A 10,193-nucleotide genomic window follows, 5' to 3' on the forward strand; every position below is an offset into this window, starting at 1 on the left:
TCAGATTCGAAAAACTTACCCGTTGAAGAACGAAGAACGGATGAAGAACAGTGAAGAACGACGGAAAACCTTCACGGATTTGATCACGGAAACGTCTCGAAAGCATTACGGAAACACCTCGGCTTGGATTTTCTTCACGGAAACAATTCTTTTAACCCAAAACAGCTGAAATGCATAGCCAGGCGGATGAGGGGATCATTGGAACAACCCCCTTTCGTCTATTTATAGGAAAAAGGCGGAGGAGGTTACCGCGCAGCTCGCCCAGGCAAGCTGGGTTGTTTCTAAAAGAAGCAAAACGGCTTCTAAAATACTCTGGAAGGCCCAAATTCAAAATTTCAAAAATTGCTATTTGCACCCTCCATTTTGATAAGTTCACCCCCCTTCTTTCGTAATTTACGGAAAAGTTACGGAGGCATATAGGACTTGACTTTCTTCTTTTTTTCTCTTCCCTCTCACCCATATTAAGTGAAATATGATTATTTAGGGTCATAGGGGATGTAGCTCAGATGGTAGAGCGCTCGCTTAGCATGCGAGAGGTACGGGGATCGATACCCCGCATCTCCACTTTCTTCATTTATTAACTTTTTTGAGGGCAAGCCCTGGTGCAGCGGTAAAGTTGTGCCTTGGTGACTTGTTGGTCATGGGTTCGAATCCGGAAACAGCCTCTTTGCATATGCAAGGGTAAGGCTGCGTACAGCATCCCTCCCCCATACCTTCGCATAGCGAGGAGCCTCTGGGCAATGGGGTACGTAGTTTTTAATCCTGCCTAGGGTAGCTTTGCTATTCTTAGCCGGTCCCAAGCCCGGATAAAAGGAGAGGGTTGTGTTAGGCTTTCGACAGCCAACGTTAAACTTTGTCGAATCTCTATGACATGGATCAATTACGTAATAATGTGAATGCTAGGTCGTTGCCCGGAAGCAACGCGCTGTATGGCTCGAGTACAGTGTCAAAAGAGCAAGGGCCGCTGCATCGCCGCCCGGATGTAGTGAAAAGTAAGCAAGGGTTCCCACATTTTCGTGAACGGGTGTGGGTAAAGAAGCTAGTTCATGACAGGAGGATTCGCTTTGGTACATGGAATATAGGCACACTTACTGGAAAATCTATGGAAATAGTGGATGTTATGGTGAGGAGGAAGATCAATTTTATGTGCCTACAAGAAACTAAGTGGACAGGTGAAAAAGTGAAAGAATTGGACAACTCAGGATTTAAGCTGTGGTATACGGGAAAAATCAGATCAAGAAATGGGGTAGGGATTATTGTGGACAAGGAGTGGAAGAAGGATGTCGTGGATGTAAGAAGAGTAGGAGATCGTATCATAGTCTTAAAATTGGTAGTGGGGCAGGACACCTTTAATGTTATTAGTGGGTACGCACCTCAGGTTGGGTTAGCAGAACACTTTAAGGTAAAATTTTGGGAGGATCTAGAAGGGGTACTTCAAGATATACCCCGAGGAGAGAAAGTTTTCCTAGGAGGGGATCTCAATGGACATGTAGGTAGCGTGGCTAGAGGTTTTGAGGGGGTGCATGGGAGTTTTGGCCTAGGGGAAATGAATGGGGAGGGTAAATCCATCTTGGAGTTTTCGGAGGCTTTGGATCTTTCTATAGCCAATACATGGTTTAAGAAAAGAGAGGAACATCTTATCACTTACAAAAGTGGAGGGACATGTTCTCAGATAGATTTCTTCCTTATCAGGAAGTCTGATAGGAAGTATTGCTTGAACTGTAAAGTTATCCCGGGAGAGAGCTTGACTACCCAACATAGAGTTTTGGTTATGGATGTAAGAATTAGAGATAGGGCAAAGAGAAGAAGTCCTATGGTAGCACCAAGGATCAAATGGTGGCACTTGAAGGGTGAGAAACAAGGAATCTTCCAACAAAAGATATGGGAGGGTTGGTGTGGACAATCACAAGGAAGTGCAAATGATATGTGGAACAAGATGTCCCAAGAGATTATTAAAGTGGCTAAAGAGACGTTGGGTGAATCTAGAGGTTTTGGACCTAGGGGTAAAGAATCGTGGTGGTGGAATGAAAATGTTCAGAGCAAAGTTAGAGTAAAAAAGGAGTGTTTCAAGGAGTGGTCTAGGTGTAGAAATTCTGAAACTTGGGATAAGTATAAGATAGCTAGAAATGAAACCAAAAAGGCGGTGAGTGAGGCAAGAGCCCAAGCTTTTGACGGACTATACCAAGCGCTAGGAACCAGGGACGGAGAAAGATCTATATATAGGCTTGCTAAGGGTAGAGAGAGGAAGACTAGAGATTTGGATCAAGTAAAGTGTGTTAAGGATGAAGAAGGCAAAGTCTTAGTGCATGAAAAAGATATCAAGGAAAGGTGGAAGGCGTATTTCCACAACTTATTTAATGATGGATATGGATATGACTCTAGCAGTCTAGACACAAGAGAAGAGGACCGGAACTATAAGTACTATCGTCGGATTCAGAAACAGGAAGTAAAGGAAGCGTTGAAAAGAATGAGTAATGGTAAGGCGGTGGGGCCAGACAACATACCTATTGAAGTGTGGAAAACTCTTGGAGATAGAGGTCTTGAGTGGCTCACCGAACTCTTTAATGAAATTATGAGGTCAAAACGCATGCCGGAGGAATGGAGGAGAAGCACGTTAGTGCCAATCTATAAGAACAAGGGGGATATACAAAATTGTGCAAATTATAGGGGAATCAAGCTCATGAGTCATACCATGAAATTATGGGAAAGAGTGATCGAACAGAGATTAAGAAAGGAGACTCAAGTTACTGAGAATCAATTTGGTTTCATGCCGGGAAGGTCGACCATGGAAGCGATTTATTTATTACGGCGGGTGATGGAGCAATATCGCATGGCCCAACAAGACTTGCACTTGATTTTTATTGACTTGGAGAAAGCGTATGATAGAGTGCCTAGAGAGATTTTGTGGAAAGCTTTAGAGAAGAAAGGGGTTAGGGTTGCATATATTCGAGCTATCCAAGATATGTATGATAGGGTATCGACTAGTGTTAGGACACAGGGTGGAGAGTCAGACGATTTTCCCATCACAATTGGTTTACATCAAGGGTCAACCCTTAGCCCCTACCTTTTTACCTTAATTCTAGATGCCCTCATGGAACAAATCCAAGAGATAGCGCCGAGATGCATGCTTTTTGCAGATGACATAGTCCTCCTTGGAGAGTCGAGGGAGGAGTTGAATGAGAGGTTGGAAACTTGGAGACGAGCTCTAGAAACACATGGCTTTCGCCTAAGTAGAAGCAAATCGGAGTATATGGAATGTAAGTTCAACAAAAGAAGGAGGGTTTCTAACTCAGAGGTGAAAATAGGAGACCATATTATCCCTCAAGTCACACGGTTTAAATATCTTGGGTCTGTAATACAGGATGATGGGGAAATTGAAGGGGATGTGAATCATCGCATTCAAGCAGGATGGATGAAATGGAGAAAAGCATCGGGGGTGTTATGTGATGCAAAGGTACCGATCAAGCTAAAGGGAAAGTTTTATCGGACTGCGGTAAGACCGGCGATTTTGTACGGAACAGAATGTTGGGCGGTCAAGAGCCAACATGAGAATAAAGTAGGTGTAGCGGAGATGAGGATGTTGCGGTGGATGTGTAGTAAGACTCGACAGGATAAAATTAGAAACGAAGCTATTAGAGAGAGGGTTGGAGTAGCGCCTATTGTAGAGAAGATGGTGGAAAATAGACTTAGGTGGTTTGGACATGTAGAGAGAAGACCGGTAGACTCTGTAGTGAGGAGAGTAGACCAGATGGAGAGAAGACAAACAATTCGAGGCAGAGGAAGACCCAAAAAGACTATAAGAGAGGTTATCAAAAAAGATCTCGAACTTAATGATTTGGATAGAAGTATGGTACTTGATAGAACATTATGGCGGAAGTTGATCCATGTAGCCGACCCCACCTAGTGGGATAAGGCGTTGTTGTTGTTGTTGTATTACGGGAGTCCCGGAAGCCCCAAAAGCCATTTTTTAACAAAACGGGGGAGGTGGTTGCCGCCCAGCTCACCCAGGCAAACTCAGCTCGCCCAGGCGAGCTAGGTTGCTTCCACCTTAAGCAAGGAAATGCCCAGAATTCTCTAGAAGGGCCCAAATTTTGATAATTACTATTTGCACCCCCCATTTTACTAAATACACCCCATTTGCCCTTTTTTGCTGATTCTGTTTCCATAACGTTACGGAACTTCACGAATTACATAACGATACTTGTTTTCTTTCTGTAATGTCACGAAACTTTACGGATTACGCAACCATCCCCTCTTTGGCTTCTGGAATGTTACGGAACTTTACGGATTGTGCAATAATGCTTCCTTTCGACTCCCGATATGTCACGGATTGCCTAACGATGGATGTCAAGTTCCTCGAAGCGGTCAAGCGAAGGTCGCATCCCAACAACCAGATGGTCCTCGGACGAAATTAGGGTATGACACTAATCATCTACAAAATGCTTAGTACAAGAAAAAATTAAAGCATCTCATTCATGTGAATGTTGTGATAAATTCAAAGAAGAAATTTTTGATTTAAAAATTTCTCTTGCCAAAGTTACTCTTGGTAAAAATAATTTAGATATTATATTAGGCAAACAAAGATGTGTTTCTGATAAGGCTAGATTAGGATGTAATCCTGAAAATCAACAAAAGATGCATAAAAATTTCTTTGCCTCCACTCAAAAGGCTAGTTCTCCCTTGTTAACATGCTTTTACTATGGTAAGAAGGATCATAGTGCATCAACATGTTATATTAGAAAGAATGGTAGTACCATTGGAAAATGATATGGGTTCCAAAAGGACCCTTACTAAAAAATAACATACAAGGACCCAAGAAAATTTGGGTACCAAAATCAAAATATGATTATATGAATTATGGACTCCTTGAAGCAAAGTTGATACATTGATAGCGGTTGCTCCAAACACAAGGGGCGAGATGCATCAAAGTTTATTCATATTTCTCCCAAAAATAGTGAACATGTGATCTATGGAGACAATAACAAAGGTAAAATTGTTGGAGTTGGAAAAATAGGTATGAATCCCTCTACCTCCACAAAAAATGTTTTAGTTATTGATGGGCTTAAGCATAATTTATTAAGTATTTATCAATTATGTGAAAAAGGCCTTTTGGTATCATTTGATTCTCATATATTCCAACAAGTGGTATCATTTTATTTTGGGCCAAGAAATGATACTTTGAATGGTATGGCATGCTCTACTCTTTTAATTCATTATAAATTGCTGAATGCTTTTATTCTCTCTACTCATGATTTGCTTTTGATGTTGACAAAGGTGGAGAGATAGATAAAAGATAAGATAGTGAGGGGATTATCTATTTTTTATGAGACAACTTTTTATCTATGAAATCTTCAACTGTTTCATATAAGCTATCATTGCAAAATCAAGGGGGAGTAAACGACCTAAATAGATATTCTTTTTACTCCTAACCTACAAATGGTTGTCATCATAAAAAAGGGAGAGAATGTGAATCATGCTGGTTTTGATGATGTAAAAAAGAATATACTTGATAATGGTTGTCATCATCAAAAAGGGGGAGAATGTGAATAATGTAGGTTTTGATGATGTTGAAAAGAATTCACTTGATAATGATTGTCATCATCAAAAATGGGGAGAATGTGAATGTATGAATACATGATTTTGATGATGCCAAAGAATAATCAAACAAGGTTGCTTTCAAGATTACTTTGACAAACATTAAAAGGTTAAGCATTGCTTCAAGATTAATACCAGGTTGCTTCAACAAACAAGCATTGCTTCAAGATTAATATAAGATCAAGCTTTTGGCTCAAAACAAAGTGTTTGCTAGAGATCAAGGCTCAGGTAATCGATTACTAGGCAGTGTGATGCAATCCTACCCCGCAAGGGCATTGGATAGAAGACTCCAAGTAGATTGGGCCAGAGATCCAAGGGAAGGCCCTAGGGTTCTCATGAGCCTTAGGGTAGATTTTGAGCCCATGGGCTAAGTATGAGCCCGCTTATCTTTGTAAATATTAGAATAGGTTTTTTTTCATTCGTTTAGGCCTTGTTTTTTGGCCATTCTAGTAGTATAGGGTTTTAGCCTTGTATTTCGAGGCATTTTGAGTAGTCTTTGTAGTAGGGACTTTTTTTGTATTTTCATGTATTTTGTCATGGGGGTGAGCTTAGCTATTATAGGGGGTGTGTAGCTAAGTTCTAGCTTCTCATCTCAAGGAGGTGAGCTTAGCTATTAGAGAGGTGTGTGTAGCTAAGCTCTAGCTTCTTTAGGAATCTTTTCAAGGAAGCTTCTCAAGGAGGTGAGCTTAGTTATTAGTGGGGCGTGTGTAGCTAAGCTCTAGCTTCTCAAGGAAGTTTTCTCAAAGAAGCTTCTCAAGGAAGCTACCTAGTCTATAAATAGAAACATGTGTAACACTTGTTGTAACTTTGATGAATGAGAGTCTTGTGAGACATACTTCAAAGTTCCACTTCTCTCCCTCTTTTATTCCTTCAATTTCGTGCTCCCCCCTCTCTCTTTCTCTCCCTCTTTCTTTTCCTCCATTGAAGCATCCTTCCAAGCTTCTTATCCAAGGCTCATCTTGGTGGTGAAGCTCCTTCTTCCATGGCTTATTCCCTAGTGGATGGCGCCTCCTCTCACCTCTTCTACGTTGTCTTCCGCTGCATCTCCATGGTGGAAAATCACCATTAAAGGACCTCATTAAAGCTCAAAGATCCAGCCTCCATAGAAGCCCCGCAAGCAAGCTTCCATCAAGTGGTAATCAGAGCACAAGAGCTTCAAGTAGGAGCTCCTTAAACCTCCATTAAAGTTTTTGCTTAACCTTCTCTTCCATTGTTGTTTCTTCATTTTTCTCCATGTATCTCCTCACATGTCTTGTGCTAAATGTTGTTAACATGATTCTTTAGAGTTTCCACCGATTAAACTTGCTATAGAAGCTAGATTTGATTTTCTATGGTTCAAATTTCTTGTTCTTGTTCTGGAACCATGAATTATGTTGAGTTTAGGTTCCTTTGAGTTTTGTCTTGTTATTTTTTTTTGGCTGAAACCTAAACCATAAAATTCTTTCAAAAATATTAAAGTATAAGAAAACCTCAAAAATCTAGAGTGACTTGTTCACCTATTGTAGTTTTGTCATAGAAGTCATGTCTAGTCATGAAACTTGTCACATAAGATTTCTTATGTTGTGCTGAATTTTATTTTCTTGTTTCCTTGTCTAACTCATTTGTTCATGAGTGTATGAAATTCTTTTAGCCTATTATTTGTTACTTCGAATTTTGAGCTGAAATTTTTACTTAATTTTCTATACATCTGGAAAAAAGTTATACAAAAAGAACCAAGTGATTTGGATAAAAGGAAAAATACTAAAAATCACACAAGTTGGCAGAAAAATCAGTATCCAGGAAAAAAAAAGTGAAACGGAAGTGTGCTTGTTGTTTTGGCTCAAAATTTATTCTATAATTGGTGCCTATGTTATACCAATCTTAGTTCCGAAATTTCAATAGAAAATTAGTGTGAAAACGAGTGCCAAAGCTAGAGGTTTGTTGAGTCTTTTTTTTTAGTTTTTTTACTCTACTCTAGAGCCATTCTAAGTTTCTCTTTGAGTCCTAACTTGCTTCTATGTCCTTTTCATTGCATTAATTGTTGAATAATCCTTGAAAAAAATGTCTTGTTAAAATTCCATTGGTTTAACTTTCATTTCATTTTTTGGTCTTTGGTTATTGCTTGTCTTTTTGTTTCCTTGTTTGTGAGTTGCCATATAGGGAATTGGAAAGGAGGATTGGTGCCATCCCTTGAAGAATTTGAGTCAAGAAGCAAGGGGCCAACCACCTTATGAGCTATTGGACTAAGAAGCACTCCAAATTGAGTGAATCACCAAAGAGAGAAAAACCACCAAAATTGAGGACCTTTGTGCAATTTTGTAATTGACAATTTACTTTACTTTCATTGCTTTCAAATTTTGTAACAAAAAGGCCTTTCGTTGGAAGTAAGTTGGGAGCCTCCAATAGGTCACCCTACTTCCCTTTGTGTGTAATAATTTTAGGCAATTTTCCCTTAGGATTGTAAGTTTTTTTATGGGAACCTTAAATGTGGTCATCCAAACACTCTTAGGATTCGCCTAATTTACATTTCTTGCTTACTTTCGTAGCTTATTTCTTTTACCTTCCATTGTCAAACCGCCTAGATAGCTTGCATTTTACCAATTAGTTTTTGCCTTATCTTTCACACCTCTTTTAGTGTTTATTTTGGCTAGTTTCAACCATAGTTTCTTTTACCTTTTGTTTTCAAACCTCCAACAAGAAAGAAGCACAACTTAGGAACCAACATGAGTCATCATTCATCTACTGTTAATGGCAAGGGTACTAGTCATAAAGACCCTTTATCTAGAATCTTAGATGAGCTGAGTTCCCTCAAGTTATGGAAAGAAAGACAAGAGAGAAAAGAAAAGGAAAAAAAAAAGTGGAAGAAATAAGTCAAGATGAAAGAAAGAAAATAAAGAGAGGAAGAAAGAAGAAAAATAATGAAAGAAATGAAAAGAGAAAAACATGCCTCCTATAGTAGTCATAACTCTTGCAAGAGCCTAAGTGAAGAACTTCGCGACTATTATGAAGGAAGGCCTAGGTCACATCATAGACCTCACTCCCATAGGAGAGAAAAGGAAAGAAAGCCTCAAGAGGCTAACATTAACCTCCCATACTTCTATGAGAAGGACAATGTAGAGGCTAACTTAGATTGTGAAATAAGAGTAGAGCAATAACTTAAAAGAGAAGTCTACTTCAAAATCTTATGGCTCTCACTCTTATCCAAAGAAAGACCACGGTCAAGGAATCTTAGGGGTGATACCTTCAAAGCCCAAAGATGATAAGGGGAAGATAATAGAAAAGCAAGCCCCTAAGGCTAGTATGCAAGAGAAGACTAGCTCTATAAAGTGCTTTAAATGTCTTGGAAGAGAACACATTACTTCTCAATGCCCCACCACGAAAACCATGATTATGAGGGGCCAAGACATTTATAGTAGCCAAGATGAGGCTACTACTTCACCTTCCTCTAATGAAAATGAAGAAGCAATAGGGGAAGAATCTAGGGAAGAAATCTATCCCTAAGAAGAAGGACAACCTTTAATGGTTAAGGAGGAGTGTAAGGAGGTAAGTGTCTCCTCCAAGAGGTTAGCTAAGAAAGAAAGTCATTTTGAAATAAAGACAAATATTAAAGAAACTTCCCCTCTTAGACAACCTCCGCATCTTCTCCTTTGTAAAAAGACACTTGTTAGCACTGCCACACCTCTTGGGCTTGAGGTTATTCCCCAAGTAAAGGAGTTGTTGGATGAGGGTTTGGTTCGTAAGAGCTTAAATCCTTGTGCTTTGTTGGTGCCTAAAATAGGTATTATTAGGCACCAAATCCCTAAAATAAGTGATATGATGAATGTTTTGAGTGGTGCAACCCTCTTTTGTAAAATCACTCGTACACCTAACATCTTCATGGTGTGTGTACATAGGGACCCATTAGGTAGGTTTGTTCTTATTTTTAGTTTCAATACAAACTTAGGTACTCATATGGGACACCTTAGGTTTGTCATACTTTTTGGTAGGAATAATCAATATGAAAATACAGAAAAAGGTATGTTTCATTGCGTTACTTTTCTTAATTTTTCAAATAGTGATCAAGGGGTTCCCATGAACCCTAGGAGAATAAAGGTCATTCCTAAGTGGCCCACTCCACCAAGTATAAGAAAAATTTGGGGCTTCCATGACTTAACAAACTTTTACAAAAGGTTTGTCCCATATTTTTCTATACTTGCAGCACCACTCATTGAGTTGGTGAGAAACCATGTTCCTTCATGGGAAGATGTCCAGGAAATGGGTTTTTAGACCTTACCTTACTTCAACATACCAAACACCACTAATACATATGTTTTTGTTCTTTTTACAGGTTTGAGGGAAGGAGCCCAGAGTATGAAGAACCTCAGGATTTGAGGTCAAATCCTTTCCAAGGTGGAGGGAATGATGCAATCCTACCCTGCAAGGGCATTGGATAGAAGACTCCAAGTAGATTGGGCCAGAGATCCAAGGGAAGGCCCTAGGGTTCTCATGAGCCTTAGGGTAGATTTTGAGCCCATGGGCTAAGTATGAGCCCGCTTATCTATGTAAATATTAGAATAGGTTTTTTTCATTCGTTTAGGCCTTGTATTTTGGCCATTCTAGTAGTATAGGGTTTTAGCCTT

General features: G+C 39.6%; 1 non-coding gene across 1 annotated transcript; it reads left to right on the forward strand.

Annotated features, from left to right (window-relative positions):
* The first annotated feature begins 491 nt into the window (after window positions 1-491).
* On the forward strand, window positions 492-564 carry TRNAA-AGC (transfer RNA alanine (anticodon AGC)). The gene has a single exon. It is a non-coding gene; the product is annotated as a tRNA-Ala (tRNA).
* The last annotated feature ends 9,629 nt before the right edge of the window (window positions 565-10,193 follow it).

Source organism: Glycine max, chromosome 2 (assembly GCF_000004515.6).
Source record: "Glycine max cultivar Williams 82 chromosome 2, Glycine_max_v4.0, whole genome shotgun sequence".
In the NCBI taxonomy this organism is placed as follows: Eukaryota; Viridiplantae; Streptophyta; class Magnoliopsida; order Fabales; family Fabaceae; genus Glycine; species Glycine max.